General features: G+C 38.9%; 1 long non-coding RNA gene across 1 annotated transcript in view; it reads left to right on the forward strand.

Annotated features, from left to right (window-relative positions):
* Window positions 1–17,368, forward strand: part of LOC105731609 (uncharacterized) — a 253,122-nt gene that overhangs the window by 137,121 nt on the left and 98,633 nt on the right. The window contains exons 5-6 of the long non-coding RNA XR_010344612.1: window positions 6,476–6,542; window positions 6,943–7,057. This is a non-coding gene — a long non-coding RNA (uncharacterized LOC105731609). The remainder of the gene's footprint in view (window positions 1–6,475; window positions 6,543–6,942; window positions 7,058–17,368) is intronic.

The following is a 17,368-nucleotide window of genomic DNA, read 5'->3' on the forward strand; positions in this document are numbered from 1 at the left end:
TCCCCCAGCTTCACCTAGCTCGGGAACAGGAGCTAGAAGATAAGTTTCCTTGTACTCTATTGCCACTTTTAGGCTGTTGCTTTCCCTGCTGAAGGTCATGTTTTGAGGGTCATGCCATCTGCTACCACCCTTGCCCCATTATCTTTCTTCTCCTCTCCCATTTCTATAACAATTTGCTGAGACTTCAAATAACCACATGGATGACTCATTCTATACCTTGGCCTCATGGTTCCTAGACTCTCTTGTTCCTAATAGTTATTTTCTCACTTGGCTTCATCCATGATTCATCCAGGACCTTTTCGTCACTTACACCTGCATCGCCTCCAAAGTCTTAATGTAGTCATTGTGTTGCCTGCCATCTCTTGTGTTTTAGCCCATTTGATGTATTACATGTATTATTTAATTGTTTTTTTGTTTTGTCAGAAACACAAATTCACTGGCTAAAGAAATCATCCTTTTCCTTGATCTTCACCCAGTTTGATAATGCCAGTACCCCAAAAAGTGGCACTTTGACATGCTGAGCTGAAGGAGCCTCAAGGTCTCTCTGAGATTCCCTGCTCCTGTCTCTCAATCTCTGTTTCTCCCAAAGCACAGGATGAAGTTGTTATCTGAAGTTCCATTATCTGCCTAAAGTACCAACTGGCCAAAGAAGAGAACCATTACCTCTTGTTTCTTCCCCAAGTTTTAATTAACTGAATTAATATCACAGAAAGAAAGACCAAAGTCTGTGAATGTACCTGAACTGGCTTACGTCATAAACCGTTGCCTGCTCTGTGGTCTCGACAGATGTTGTCCCAGGCCATTGTACGTTCTTCAAACCCATTGAATCCCCTCTAAAAGTCATTTATTATGCCCCTGAAATCATCCACACTTCCCCATCTCCCTTTTCCCTGTGAAGAAGTATATAAGTATATAACTGCATGTATCCCACTGCATGGTAGATGGAGTCATCACTCTGATATTCCCTCATGTACACTAATAAACTTGTATGTCTGTCTCATATGAATCTGTCTTTTGTCAGTTGATTTTAAGTAAATCTTGAGTGGGCAAAGAAGTTTTCCCTTGGCCCCTGCAATATCCATTACATGTAAAGATCTATTATTGTACTCATCTTATTTCAACAAAATTGCTCTTGTCTTTTTCTACAATAATACTGTGGCAAAATTCTGATATAACTCAAACATCCATCATCTCTTCTCCCCATTCATTCATTCATTTGTTCATCCATTTTTTATGGAATGCCCACTCTGCTCAGAGGTAGATAGAACAGTGAACAAATAGTTCCTTGCCTTCATAAAACTTATACTCAACACTGCTAGACTTTCTTAGATTCTTCTTTTTACCTTCTTGAAAAGTTTTTTCTTTCTTTCTTCTCACCTAGAACATTGCACATGCTTCCCCCTCTATTCTTAGCTAGTCATCCAGCCATAGGGTAAAAGAAACTAATCAGAGATGTACATTTTTATGTTCTCACCTCCTAACATACCCAATTGTGCATGTACTCATCTGTCTTCTTCCACTGACCTGTTTTTTTTTTCTTTTGTACACATTTCTTCCCTTGTGCTGCCTTCTTGAGGACTTTGTTTCCCTGAATCATCAGTTTTCTTTTCTGAGGTGGTTCCCACTAGCATGTAAGAATGCCAAAACAAGGATCTTTCATGTTAAAAACAAAAAACAAAACAAAACATTAAACCACCAAAACAACAAACCTCTATTGACCCCACAGTCCCTTCCTGTGCCTCAAAGCAAAATTTCCCTAAGAATTGACTAAACTCTGTTCATGTAATCTCCTGTTTTTCACTCTTCGTGGTCTTCGAGCCAGATCCATCTTCTCCATTCCATTAAAAGTCTCCTTGTCACAAGGCACACCTTTCCTTAGTTGACTCGACGCCACATTGCCCTGGGATTCTTCAGAGTTTCTCCCTGCCTTTTTGGTTACTCTTTCCCAGTCATTTTCAATGGCTACTTCTCCCATATTTCTCCTCTAAATGTTGGAGTGACTTGAGACCAGTCCTAGACCATCTTATCTTCAGCTGCCTTCTCTCCCTAGCTGACCTCATGTAGCCTATGGCTTTAAATAATACATGTTTATATTTCTATCTCTGGCTGTACCTTCTCCCATGAGACCCAAATAAGTATTGCCTACTGAGAATGTCCTCTTGGATATGTGGTAGACATCTAGTAATTGCAAACTTAATGTGTTTAAGAAAGAAGTCTTGATTTATCCCTTGGCTAAACTATCTTTGCTCCCCACTCTTTACCATTGCAATAAATGGCACTAACATCCAGCATCTTAGATGGGAAGCTGGGGAAAGCTCCCTGATTCCTGCTGTTCCCCTTCACTCTCTAAGATCAATCCATCCATGTGTCGTCTTGATCATTTTTCTGAAAGGTAATTCCATCTCCTCTGCTTCCATCCTTGTCCACACCATTGTCTGTTGCTTGGTCTCCCTGCTTCCATTCTACAACTGTTGTAATCCTTCCGTACCCAGAAGCTACAATGATCGCTTAAATCAGATCATGTAGCTCCCCTGACTACAATGATCTTAGGCTTCCAGTATCACTTAGAATGAAGCCTGGACACCGTGTAATTCCCATAGGGCTCCCTCTGCTCTGTCTGGTGTCATCACATAATACTTCCTGCCTCACTATTTTCCCACTGTGCTTCTCTCTCTTCTGTGTCAAAACTGCATGAACAAGCTCATCTATGCCCTTGTGTTTGCCTTTGCCTGGAATGTTGATTTCTGGTCTCATCATGTGCTGTCTCCTTTCATATTTGTTTCTAAAACTTCCAGTGAAATGTAAGCACCTCTCAGACCTTCTAAAGTGGACCCTGCCCTACCTAAAGTGCATGTCTTATCACCACTCCACATCCTCATAGTGTAATTGTCTTTATTCTCTGAGAGAAGTTATAAGCTAAGACTATCTTGTTTATTTGACTAATTATGTGTTGTTTGCTGCTTCCAGTAGAACATAAACTACTTGAGGGCAGGGACCTGGTCAGATTCTATACATTCTGTATCTCCATAACCTAAAACAGTGCCTTTCCTAAGCAAGGCTCACAGTAAATATAGGTTGAATGAATGAATGAATTATAACCATTAATGCCACAAAGGAACTCATAGGTAAAAGGAAACACACCTGCAAGAAGGCAGGAGACAGAATCAGTTCTGGAATGGCAAATGTGTGTCCCAAGGAGTCTGGAGAAAAGTGTTGGGTTAAATTTTTCCTTCCTTGGTTACAAAAAATTAGTTGCTATATAGCATTTAAAACCAGTGAACTACATCCATATACCAGGCTACCCAGATGGTAAAAACAACATGAAAGCGAAAAAGTTAAGTTTTGAAATGATAGAGTATCCATGTATAAAAAATGCAAACTACATAATACATATATTGTTTATATATGCAACTTATGTGGTAAAAGTCTAAAACATTGGTTTTTTTCCCAGAAGAATCCATGCCATATTCATTATAGTGGTTACTTCTGAGGTGGGAAGGAAATAAACTACAGGCAGGGAACAAAAGACACATCGATTTTATCTGCAAAGTTTCTTTTCTGTTATTTAAAAAGTCTGAAGCAAGTTTGATGAAGTGCTATCATTCTGCAGTTGGGTGGGGGTGGGTTGATGCACATTTATTATATTTTTCTTTATAATTACTATAGCATTAAAAAGCTAGGGGCTATTATATACCTGTGGCCTGAGGGTAACTTTAGGAATTGAGTCATAAAATATAATGTCCTTATATTTAAATCAAGGGTTAACTAATTAAATTTGGCATCTATCTGTGTGATTCTTGGGTGGGCTCTCTTCTGACTGGCGTCTGTGTTTTTGGGTCAGACTGAAGTGGTGTGGAATGTGCAAATAGGAGGGAAAACATCTGCACTAACTCAAATATCTCTACTGTTCCTCCAGGGTCTTAGTTTGTGTGTTCTGCTTTGTTTTCTGACATAAGGGTGGCAAAAGCAACAAATGTTTATTGAGGATGTTTAACGTTTGGGACTCTCTGTATATTATTGCATTCAATACTCACAACAATGGTGTTAGGTGGGTATTAGTATCCCCGTTTTATAGGTGAGAAGGCTGAGACTTTGAGGTAACTTATACCCAGCCACACAGCCAGTAGGGCAACAGAGGCAGGAGTCAAAGCTAAGTTTATTTGACCCTAAAGCTGATGGGCTTCTATTAAACCACTTTGCCTATTACACTCTGACCCCAAAATGCCTCTTTAACTTCTAGAATGTTCATTTCAGGCTTTGCTTTGGATTTAAAGCTGCCTCCCTTTCACCCACAAATTTGGTCAATGATCTAGATCTTTCATGAAAGATGATTTAAACTGAGCTGAGTTTCAAGTCTAAGAGACTGATAGTCATGTGACATAGTATCCAGCATTCCTACCACAAACTGGAATTTTGTGTATAAAAAGTCATATATATATGTCATATGTGTATATGTACTAACTTCTCAGGTATATACACAATATGTATGTACTAACTTCTTAACAAAACATATATATGTGTATGTCTTAAGCGTTTGGCAAAAGATGCTAAGTGAAAGTAAAGAAGCAAAAATGAATAATATTAAGAACTGTACTCCCAAAATTTTGAATTTGAGCTAACCAATACTGTGCTATGTGAAGTACTCAAGATTTATTATTTCATTATTTCATGATTCATTTCTTTTTTTTTTTTTTTTGAGACAGAGTGCTGGAGTACAGTGGCATGATCTTGGCTCACTGCAACCTCCACCTCCTGGGTTCAAGCGATTCTTCTGATTCAGCCTCTCGAGGAGCAGGGATTACAGGCACATGCCACCACACTCCGCTAATTTTTGTATTTTTTGTAGACACAGGGTTTCACCATGTTGACCAGGCTGGTCTCGGGCTCCTGACCTCAGGTGATCTGCCTGCCTCAGCCTCCCAAAGTGTTGGGATTAAAGGCGTGAGCCACCACTCTTAGCCTCAGGATTCATTTCATTTTGATGTTCCCCAAAGCAGCTAGAGCAATGTCTTTGGCATGAATTTGTCAAACACGTGACAATGCATTTGGACAACTATCCCCTACATGGGGCCCTGCCTCTCACCTGAATTTTGCATGTTGGTCTGGTGTGCCAGAGTCTGGTCCCCAGGACTCACCCCCAGGTGCCACTCCTAGAAGCTCCTACCACAGCAACAGCCCATGAGAGATGAATCTGCCTTGCTGCCTGCTGGACAGAAAGGTCCATGTGGGCTACTGTGTTCATGAATGTAAAATGGTTTATAAACTATTCAAAAACAAGTCATACATTTTCCTTTTAAAATGTCTTTCTCACTGTCTTAGTCTGTTTTCTGTTGCTAATAACAGAATACTTGAACCTGGGTAATTTATAAAGGAAAGCAATGTGTGGAGGTTGAGAAGTCCACATCTGGTAAGAGCCTGCTTGCTGGTGAGGACTCTCTGAAGAGTGACAGAGTGTCCCATGGTGAGGTGGCTGGGTGCGCTACCATGCTCACTCAAGCCTTTCTTCCTCTCCAATAAAGCCACCAGTGCCCCTCCCATGATAACCCACTAACCTATGAACCTATTAATTTATAAATGATTGATCCATTCATGAGGGCAGAGCTCTTGTGATCCAATCACCTTTTAAAGGCCCGCCCTCTTGGCATTACCACTCTGGGGATCAAGTTTCAACATGTGTTTTGAGAGAGGGCACTGAAATCATAGCACTCATTTACCCCCGCTACCAGTGACTGAGTTTTCAGGCATTATGGTATAAACATAGAAAAAATATTTTTGGGGAAATGACCCTTCTATGTGTCTCAAAGAAGATGTGTTGCTGCCTTTCTGTTTTTCTGTGTTATAATTCTAGAATTCCTATCGTCAGGTAGGATACCAACAGAGTAGATAGTATTTCTCTTTCAGGGCTGATAGAGGAATAGATTTTTTTTTTTTTTTTAATGAAGGCAAATGAAGAATATCATTTAAAGTTATATAAGCGTAGTTGAAAAAGGATTAACAAAGTTGTAGCCATGATATTGAAAATATGAGAGAGAAGAAATTTTTAAAAATTGAGACATAAAAGTCCTGAGCCTGGGTCCTTGGAAAAATAAAATTTTATATTAACATGTATAGATGCATGTTTCCTCTGACTTGTTGCTGTGAAATCATTTTGTTGAATTCATCAAATGTCAACCTGTGGGCTTTGAGACATACTTACATTGGCCAGAATAACAGGGATAACAGCAACTGTAATGCCACAAGCTTCTTTGCAGCCTTCCTCAGTATTTTGAAGAATTTAAACGCTAACAAAAAATCAATTTCTTGGATATAGAGGGCAGTTATACAAGTCAGTTTGTGCTCACCTGGGAGAGTGAATTTATTTGTAGAACTTTTAAATAACTCATCTAAGGGGAAAGAAGAGATTAGATCACATAAAGGAAAATTTCTGAGATTAAATAGGTCTCCTTTGTGACCTTTTATTTTGATTCCTTCGTAGATACACTTGAATAACCTTGGAGTGGGGCTGGCGGTAGTCGTCCCAGGCCCAAGATTTACTTAGAAAGGTAAATAAAGCTTCTTTTTACTGTCAAGTAAATTGAAATGCACTATAGCCTGATAACTGCAGCCCATAATGACAGTTTTCATTGGTCTCAATTGCTTCTTGGGCTCTGTGTCCATTTTGAGAGCAGTGGTCAGTTGTACCCTTCCCCCATCTCACTCATGAAAATGAATTTGTCTTTTAAACTTCTTCAATGCTCTGTAAGTTGATTGGATGGTGACATGGTTTGGCTCTGTGTTCTCACTCAAATCTCATGTGGAATTATAATCTTTAATGTTGGAGGGAGGGGCCTGGTGGTGGTGATTGAATCATGGAGGGCGGGTTTCCCCTTGCTGTCTCTCATGATAGTGAGTGAGTGCTCATGAGATCTGATGGTTTAAAAGTGTATGGTACTTCCCCTCTAGCTTGCCCTCTCCTGGTCTGCCACGGTAAGATGGAATTGCTTCCTATTTGCCTTCTGCCATGATTGTAAGTTTCCTGAGGTCTTCCAGCCATGCTTCCTGTACAGCCTGTGGAACTGTGAGTCAATTAAACCTCTTTTCTTTATAAATTACCCAGTCTCAGGTATGTCTTTGTTGCTGTGGGAGAATGGACTAATACAGATGGTTAGGTGAGATAACGCATGAAAAGTCACTTCTATCCGATCTAGTTTTGTTTTACCTACAGTATAATTTCTAACTGTATAACAGAGGACCTTTTCAGGTACCTTTTAAACAAATTTACAGGTGAAATGAGATAATGGTTCAAATGTGCTTTAAAACATTCAAACAAAAAAAAAATGGTAGACACATATGATAAGATTACAAAAATGTTACTACCTGTTAAAGCTAGGCAATGAATATCTAGAGCTTTATTACATTATTCTATCTACTTTTGAGTATGTGTAAAATTTTTCTTTTGCATTTCTTAGCTGAAATTTTATAAAAATTTCTCCTAATCCACTATTTGGTTATCCTGAAATACTACTCATATAAGAGTCAGAATAAATGCTTGGTTTGTTTCCTTTTGATATCAGTTTTCAGAATGTTTGTTTTCTTAGCATCTTTTTTTTTTTTTTTGGTGAGCAGTGAATTTGTATTTCCTTTATTTTGTTAGTATTGTTACCTGGATTTAGGAAACGTTTTTGATATCTTTTGATCTACTATAGTTATTACACATTGCGCTGCTCAGTTTATGGCATCTTATGCCAGTAGAAGTCTCTTCAGGTTGGTTTTGGCACCTTTTGAGCCGATTGTATTACTCTTTGGTGGTTCCCTTGTCTTTTGGCACAATGAGCTGCTCCAGAGTCACACCTTGTACATTTCCTGTCCAAGATCAAGAATCTGTTATTTCTCCAAGAGCTTGGGCATTTTAATCCATGCCACAGAGGTGTCTAACTGTTCACACTACATGTAGTGCACACTGTGAAGTAAGGTTACATTGTGATAATATTGGTTAACAGAAATTTTAATGGAAAGGTTCCTTTGGAAAAGCTTCTGTCAGACATTTGTTCTCATGACTGGGGATATGGCCCAGTCCTTGCACAGATACTACTTAATATTATAGCCAGCCTGTACCAGCCAGCTAGCTCTTTTTACTTGCTCAAGATTTATTTTGGCTTCCAAACTCCTGTCCTGCTGGGTTCTATATGTAATAGGTTCAGTGGACTTGAATTTTTCTAGCGTCCAACTTTGCCTGTAGAATAACTGGCTTCTAAGTTATATTTGGTTCACGCTCTTCCACTCAGTGTCTAAAGGAGTCAAAAGAAGCATCAACATTGTTACCAGTTAATTTGTCTTAATAACTTTTTTGGGCATGATAGTGACTGCTAAAACTATAGTTACCAATTAGTGCACACTTCCCCCTGCAAGGCTTTGCATATACAATCTCATCATCTCACATAATCCTCACCACAATCCTATGAAGTGAGTGTTATTGTTGCCATCTTACAGGTGAGCACACTGAGGTTTGGAGAGGTCAGGCTGCTGCTTTAAGGAGCTGGGAGTCACACAGAGAACTCTCTGAGTCCAAAGCTGGCATCTTTAACAATGATTTAATACTTTCTCCATGGCTCAGAAATGTTAGAGATACAAAGATATATAAGGCACAGTTTTTCTTCTCAAGGATTTATAATCCTAATTGAGAAAGATAGGATTATATCTACAGAAAAATACATTTTTTTTCCAACATGGAGAAGCCTATGAAAAGACACATGTAGAGGTTTCCCTTTCAATGCACCTACCTAGTGTTGCCAGATTAATTTTACAAAAACGTTTTGCTGTCATTACCCCCCTGCTTAAAACTTCAAAGGTCCCCTACTGCCTACAGGATAAAGTCCAACTCTATTGCTTGGCATTTCAGGGCTTCCAAAATTTGGCCCTTACCTGTCTTCTCATGTGTGAAATTCTACTGTGAAGCTGGCTCATGAACTGGGTTTCTACACTAAAGGACACATCTGGTGCTCTATGCTTTTGTGTTCCAGAAATTTTGTCACATTAAAGGCAACGTTGTTTTCCTTATTTATTCATTTATTTTTTGAGACAGAGTTTCGCTCTTGTTGCTGAGGCTGGAGTGCAGTGGCGTGATCTCGGCTCACTGCAACCTCCATCTCCAGGGTTCAAGTGATCCTCCTGTCTCAGCCTCCTGAGTAGCTGAGATTACAGGTGCCTACCACTGTGCCTCGCTAATTTTTTGTGCTTTTAGTAGAGATGGGGTTTCATCATGTTGGCCAGTCTGGTCTGAAACTCCTGACCTCAGGTGATCTGCCCACCTCGGCCTCCCAAAGTGCTGGGATTACAGATGTGAGCCACTGTGCCTGGCCAACCTTGTTTTCCTTAATTCTCCCTTTTAAAAGATGATCCATAAAAGATGCAAAGCCAATTGTCCCTCTAACTCCTCCATGGACACTCAAACTGGTCTTACAAATACATCTTGTCAATTTCATCTCTGGGTCTTTGCTTGTGTCACACCTCTGCCTTGATGACTTCCTTTATTCCTTGAGTCAACTGTTCTTCAAGACCCCCTTGCTGTCATGGAGCCTCTCCTGGTTTATCCAGGCCCTCATTTAACATGATCTCATTTGAAATTCTATAGAACTTTTTGTCTGTATCAATTACCATATATAGCCTTAAATTATCACTTATATATTTTTAAAATTATACTTGGGCTTTTTCTAATTATGAAAGTAACAAATGCCAAAAGCAAAAACTTGAAGATGTGCCAGGAGCAATGGGAGAAAATTAATTACTGACAATCTCATAACCAGAGGATCACTACTGCTAATATTTTGTTGTGTGTGTGTTTATACATAGTACAGCATATAAACAATAGCATCATATTGTACCTATGATTTTGTAATCTGCTTCCTTCCATTAGCAAATTTCTCTTGCCAATAGTATTTAAACACAACTGATTTTAAATGTCTCCATGATATTTCATCATATAAATGTTCCTTTATGTAATTATTTGATTTTATATTACTATATATTTATATTATTTTTCTATTATAATGTTAAAGCAACTATATTTGGAGTAATACTCTAATCTTATCTTTTTGGTACAGAGGAGCTAAAAATATTTGTCTAAAGGTACACACACCTGTCTCAAAGTCACTTCTTAGCTCTGTTCCCTTGGGCAATGATGTAACTTTTCTAAGCTTACATTTTCTCATCTTTGAAGTATTCATTACCTTACTGCCTACATCATAGAATTGTTGCAAGATAACTGGCATGTAGTAAGTTGGTAGTAAGTGTGGGACATTATGATTTTTGGGTTTTTTTTTTTTTTTTTTTTTGCCTCATCTCTCTTCATCGATGACTATATAATAAATCCCTTAAGAAAAGGGTTTTGTTTCTGGGGTCTGTGATTTTTGTCCTCACGTCTGTACCACTGTATTGTGCATAAGGCTGACAATTGTTGGTTGATAATGACATGGATGCCCAGATAGGTACTGAATACTTGCTGTGTAAGAAGTTACCCTTAGCAATACCTCCATGCAAATTCGAAACTTTTCTTGAGACCTGAAGACTTTAAACTTTTCTCATCCAAATGCTCATTCTTGTTGCTAATCTTAGTTTTCTAATGTTCCAATTTTTCCTTGTGTTCTTTACCTTCTGGTTGTTACCATCTGTGTTGACTGGCCCTCCTAGTTATAGATCGTGTTTACATACAAGGGGCTGGGAAGATCTATGCTCCCCTCATGCGATGGTATTTCTGGGGCACTAATGCATGGCCCTGTGAAACACATCTTTGGCTGAGCTAGCCAGTTCAAAAGCCAGCTTCACAGCGGAATTTCACACATGCAAATGAACCATTGTGATCTTAGTCATGAAAATTCATGGAATAGTGGCTAGTTCAGTGTGGATGACCTGTCAATTTGGCAGCCAATCAGTTGGTTAAACATCCAAATTACTGGCCAGTTACTCAGTCTAAAGCTAGTCTTCCTGCTTGTTACTGGGTTCTATGTAATCCTATTAAAAGCAATGACATTCCCTTTGATTTGTGGCAGCTAATGGTGTAGAAGTACCACACAGGCACAGGACATGTGTCTGGCACAGTTTACATGTGGGAATTGTGAAAATGGACCACTTGTGTTACTGTTGGATTTTTCTTAAAACACTAAATATCCTCTCTTGAATAATAGGCAAAGTATCTTAATTTCATGGGTGCCTCTATTTATTATTTTTATCAATTAGAAATGGGAGCTTCTCTAAGGATTGAATTTTTTTTTGTTATGTACTAACTTTGGTTGGAGCTATAGTTAGCCCCTTGGACTTACTTGTACTGTCAGCCTGTTGGACAGAAAACCGTGGAGACTCCCCAGGGCCTGATAGAACTTGGGATTTGATTGACAGTGACCCATCTGCAATTCAATTAGGCAAAAGATAGCAGTATTGATAGGCTGGGAAATAAATCTAGAACAGTAATTCCTAGTCACAGAGCTCTTTGAGAATACGATGAAAACTCCAGACTTGGACTCCAGAAAAATGTGCCAAAAATCTAGCATGAAGGTTCTGAGAGTTCATGCATCTGTTGAAGTCCAGGGGTCCAGGGACCCATGAAACCTATGTTAAAATTCCTGCATGAATGTCAGGGTAGGGAGTGGGAATAAAGACAGAGAAACAGAGAAGGAAACACAGAGATAGAAAAAGAGAGCCATGGAAGAGAGTAGACCTGGAAGCAGAGAGAGACTGAGAGGCTGAAAGTAGATGTAACTGCAGTTCTCTGAGCAGAACATAATCTCCCAATGCTGTGCACAATTAGGTGCTAATAAACACCTTCTCATGTCCAGAATCTTGAGTTATCCCATCAAATAAAAATCTCCCATATGAAAGACATGATATATCTTTCACCTGAGAATTTTTGACAGTGTGGAGAAAATATACAGGAATAAGCATTTCATTTTAAAGGCAACTATGAAGACTTTTAGAAGAATAGTATAAGTTAAAGGGTCAGTTGGCTTGTAAATGCAAAAGCATTTGTGTTTATTGAAGGCTACTGATAGAAAAATTGTAGTAAAAATAATACTGATTGGGAAGCCTCGGTCATACTTTTATCCAAAGAGTTTTTAATGAATAGTATTGCATTTTCACAACAATACTTTTTGTTAGGGCAAAAACTGCCATATGTACTTTGAACACGAAGAAATTGAGACATGTGTATGGAGACTTGTCTGCAATGATGAATACCCCATGAAAAAGTGAATTCTGGAAACCAGATTTCCCAGCTCTGATTCTCAGGTGAACCATATATTCCTGTTGAATATTAATACCCATATAGCCAGTGCATATTACAAAAACAGTGTCCTCTTGTTTCTTAAAATGAAATAAAATTAATGAATTGAAACATATGAACTGAAAATAGTGTTCTCGAAATATAACAAAATAACAGGATCATAGAACTGTAGAATGTAGGAGACCCTAGACATGAATAATCTCTCCTACTCATGCTGAAGACAAGGGCCTGACCTAGAGGGCTTGAGATTTGAAAAAGGACCTGGTGAATGGAGACATATAGAAGAGACACTAACAGTATAATGATGCAAGGACTTTGCTCTAAATTCTTTTTGTCACCCCCGACCCCAAGGGGAGAAGCAGGATTTAAAAGCTTCTATTCTATGTTTTACATAATTTAGGTGGAATGATTTGGTAACAATTTTGAAAAATCAGGTGTGAATCAAATCCAGTTTTCTTCTCAGACTCTACTTGGGAACTTTAAAATTCCAAATAGGGTTTCTCAGAAGTTGTCTCTATAGGATAATGTAAAATTCTTTACATTCCATTGGCCTGGGAAATTATATATGGCTAAGGAAATACAGCAGAATAATTGCTCTGCTTCTCAGACTATAGCAGAGATTCCTAGGTTAGAATAAGTAATTCATGTTTCAAGGATGAATATGTTCATGTATATCCATACATGTCCACATTCAATTATATGTGATTGTTAGATACACACACACACACACACACACACACACACACAGATATGTAATTGTGAGCATTTATAGAAGTATTAGGTCTCCGGGATATTTAAACACTCTTCATTTATAACTTGCTTTTTTTGGGAATTATTTAGCTATACAAGCTATCACCATATTCAGTTTTTTTTTAATATAATAAACATGTCTAGTCAAAGAAGGCATTAATGAAGCAATTCCTCAAATAAAACAGCCCATGATATCTGAGTTGCAGCAGAGAGAGAGTGTGGTCTTTGTAGTTTAATCAAGATCACAAGACTTGTTTTGAGCGTCTGTCATCTTTAATTTTACGGCACTTCATTTCAGAGTAGGACTGCCAGGGTCACATGCAATTAAAACACAGGCAAGATTTGTCTTGTGAAATCTTAACATAAAAAGTAATGTGTTACTCCATTTTAACTTTTCTACTGAACTCTGTGAACTCACTAATTACTTTTCCCCCCTCTTGTCACCTTTTTGATATGACATGTATTTTATAGAGGAGATAGAAATTTGGATTTTTTTAATATCATGCATATGATTGAGGATAACAAAATTAAACCAGAGAAAAAAGGAATGCGTTTTTCAGAAATACCTTTTTTAGTAATATCTGAGTACTCCAGCTTCAATTACAAAGAACCTCATAGATCAAATTCTAGGAAATAACTGTTAATCTGCTTAACTAGGGCAGGTAGAAGTGTAATAACAGACCAGGGATTTTACAGAGGCCAGGATCGTGAACTGGAGTTTATTCTCTGGGGTGCAGGCAAAAGCGCTTTTATGTGATTGGCTGAGAAAAGCATTAAATGCCAGCGCCTACGTGGAGATTTGGAGCGCAAGGAGGGTTGTTGCATCACAGTGATCAGTAAATTGCATAGACCCTTATTAACCTTATTGATAAGGAGCTTAGGGAAGACCCAGTCAGGCTGCAATATATTCTTTTTGTTCTCCTGTCTGTCTCGGTTTGCAATCCCGGCCGCTTTGTATGGAGAGCTTTTATGCAGCACCTCAAAATTCAGTGTGAGTAGCTGAGCCTTTAAGTTAGAGCCAGGGAATGGAGCGAGAGCCAGCCCGTGCACAGGGGTCTCAGGGCCTATTTAACTGGTGCTGGGGACACCTGGAGAATGTTTGAAAATTTTGTGCTTAAAGAATCTTTTATATTACCCCTCTTTCAATGCAGTTGGGGTCTGTGGGGATCAGGGGATTATTTTTGATACCTGTCGAAAAGAGTTATGTCTACACTGATTTTCCATCCCACTACTAATTAACCTTATTGTATACAGGAAACAGTCTATTTAATACCTGCATTCTTTCTGTAATGCCAAGTAAAATGAAATCCAGTGTGAAATCTAGTTAGCGTTTGCCTTTTTGAAGTCATTTTTAAGTTTCCACTTTTAGTGACTGTGACCTCAGAACTGATAGCTACAAAAATAGTGAGCTCAAACCAATTTTGGTTTAATTGTATTCCTCACTCCCTCCAACTTAAAAGCTGCCTTTCTTTCACCTGTTTTGGTGAGGAGACTGGAGGAATGGAACATCCCTCGCTGGACCATGTTTCTCTGGAGTCTTCCATCTTGGCCTCTCCCTGTAGTTGTGAGGTTTCCCTTTATGTCTCATAGGCTGACCCCTACTCCATTAACCTGGTTTCTCTCCTTGGCAGTTGAACACCCGTGTCCCCTTCTTTTCAATCCAGGAGGTTGAAATTTGACAGATAGACACATCATGGCAAAGTTGTGCAGCAGAGATGCAAATAGATGCTGAAGGAAAGGGAGGAATCTGAGCCCAGGATAAAATGCTCAAGAAAATCCCATTGGTGGAATGTTTGTGAGAGAAAAAAAAGGTAGGGTCTAGCAAGAAAGAGCAGAAATTAAACTGTGTAAAATGTCACCAAATGATGTGGAAAAATCCACATGTCTTCAAGTATGCTGCACAATATGGACTTAGAACACATTTTACGAGTGATGTGAGAATGGTTAGCACAATGGTTACATTCCTGCTCTTCAAATTCCAATGTGTGTGTGCATGCGCGTGTGTGCACGTGTGTCAAGTAAACTTGTCAGCTCAAATGGTGCCAGAGGAAAGTGAGGATTTTCAGGCCACTGCCTTGTATTTTCCAGATTTCTTGGCTTTTGAGATTTTCATATGTTGGTCGGAATGCCTATGCCCTATAGCCTTTGTCTGACATGTAAACCACCCATGGATAAGTGCAGGGGAAGGGAGTGGAAGATGCTGCTGGGTGTCACAGATGCCTAAGACCCCTTCCTCCTCGCAGCTGATCTGAAGCAGGACATCAAAATTTGCTGTCAGATTTGTATGAGTCAGATTGGCGAATCTTACCAGCTCTCCACTGCTTCTGTGATTTAGTTAAGCATTTCTTGGGGACTTACACTTGAAGAGAGGTAGCTGAAGGAATGCCTGTGTGATGGCCCTTGTTTAGGTGGGACTAAGAGTCAACACAAATACCAGTGATTTGGCTGCATGCAAGATGCTACATTTAACTTGATAGGAAACCCAACAGTGGATCATAATTGTATTTAATGTTGCTTATGTTCTGGGTGTTTGTCTGGGTTCATTGATCCATCAAGTGTGTACAGAGCCCCAGCCATGGGCACGGCGTGGCCACTCTCACTCACTGCTTTCTTAGTGCTCTCCTTATTAAATGAGGAGTGTTCTATAGAATCCAGATGATTACTTAAGAAATTTGTGAACCCTGCATGCTTCGCTTCAAGCATAAAATAGCAAAAATCAGCTGGATAAGTCTATATGGAGTGTGTATATGGTATGTGTATGTATCCTTCTTCCAGGTTCTCTTACCAAGACAGCTAGACACTTTCATTTTGACAATACTACTACGGAAAATTGTCATCTTTTTGTACAAAATGTTCACTGTATTCTCATCATTTGAATGATTCAGAATCACTCTCTGACAGCATGAGACCATGGCATGTCTTGATGCCTGCCTCTTTTTCAGTTATATTTAAGAGGAAGGCTGCTGGGACCCACTTTTTAAATCTTTCACAGGGACCCCTAAGGGGCCAGATTTTAGTTCAATACAATATTAGTATGATATGATAGTTGATAACAGGACACTGACAAATATGATCCAACACAGCATAATACAATGTAATGTGGGGTCGAAGCTACCCCTACAGGTACCTCTAAAGATAGGTAAAGATGCTTCTGTTCTGTCCTCTCCATAATGCAGTAAAAAAAAATATTGCAATGTCTGTGAAACATGTAGGCAAATGAAATGCTACACAAATATTAAAATTAATAGAAATAACATGAATGAGATTAACCATCTACTCATAAGAACAGAGGTACTCTATATTTATTTGAAAAAAATGCATAATATACCCCTTGTTCGTCTATGAAAATTCATATGAAAGTGAAACTTTCATCAGGTCTTTTAACAGGAGAGTGATCAGGCACCCACACGAGTAGTAGAAATATTTGGGGATGTTTATGCACTGAAATTTTTCAGTGTCTTTTCCTAACTAAATGATCATATGGTACAGTGGTTAAGGTAGGGGCCTCTGGGTCATATTTATATTCAAATATTGACCTGGCACATACTACTTATGTGAACTTGGTAATTTCATTATTTTTTCCTTTCAATTTCCTTAAGTATAAATCAGGGATAATACTAGTGTCTTCCACCATAGAGTTACCAATATTAAATAAAACAATATGTATCAGTTGCAGTTCCTGGCATATAACAAGTACTCTATAAATGTTAGCTAATCAAAATCAGTCTTCCCAGGACTTAATTACTTGGTGGTCCTCTGGGTGGCCAGAGAAGTAATATTGGCTCAAGAGAATGGAGGGAGAGGTCAGAACCAGGTGTGATAGAGGTGACCCTACGATCATCTGGCGATAATGCTGGTACCATGCACGCTCATTGACTTGGGCATGACTTGGCCAAAACAGCTTATAAGATGGTTACTGTCAAATGCCAACTACACTGCCAGAATCCAGAATTAACCTCCATTGCAACCTAGCAAGTAAGTCAGAAACAGGCCTGGTATGAGAGTTCTGCATAACAAGAGATGGCCTTTGCACTTAGCAGTCATAATGAAGAGATGTCGGGTAAAGCCTCAAAGAAGTTTAATAGCATGATGCACCATAGTATCAGTTTCTCTATCTGCTGCTGCTCTCTGAATTTAGACTTGCATTAACAGTCCTATAGCAATAATCTTCTGTCTGGCAATGGTGCCTATAATTTCTGCCTGCTTCAAATTCCACTCCATAATGTTGCCATGAGAATCTTTACGGCTTTGATAAAGTTACTTCCCTGCTAAAAAACCTTCAGGGTCTCAAAATTGACTAGAGACTTAGGATAACACATCTTAGTATGCTAGTCAAGATTTTCTTTTTTTTTTGAGTTGGTTTCAACC

Source organism: Aotus nancymaae, unplaced genomic scaffold, assembly GCF_030222135.1.
Source record: "Aotus nancymaae isolate 86718 unplaced genomic scaffold, 86718_ANA_hifiasm-v0.15.2.pri h1tg000029l, whole genome shotgun sequence".
Taxonomy (NCBI): Eukaryota; Metazoa; Chordata; class Mammalia; order Primates; family Aotidae; genus Aotus; species Aotus nancymaae.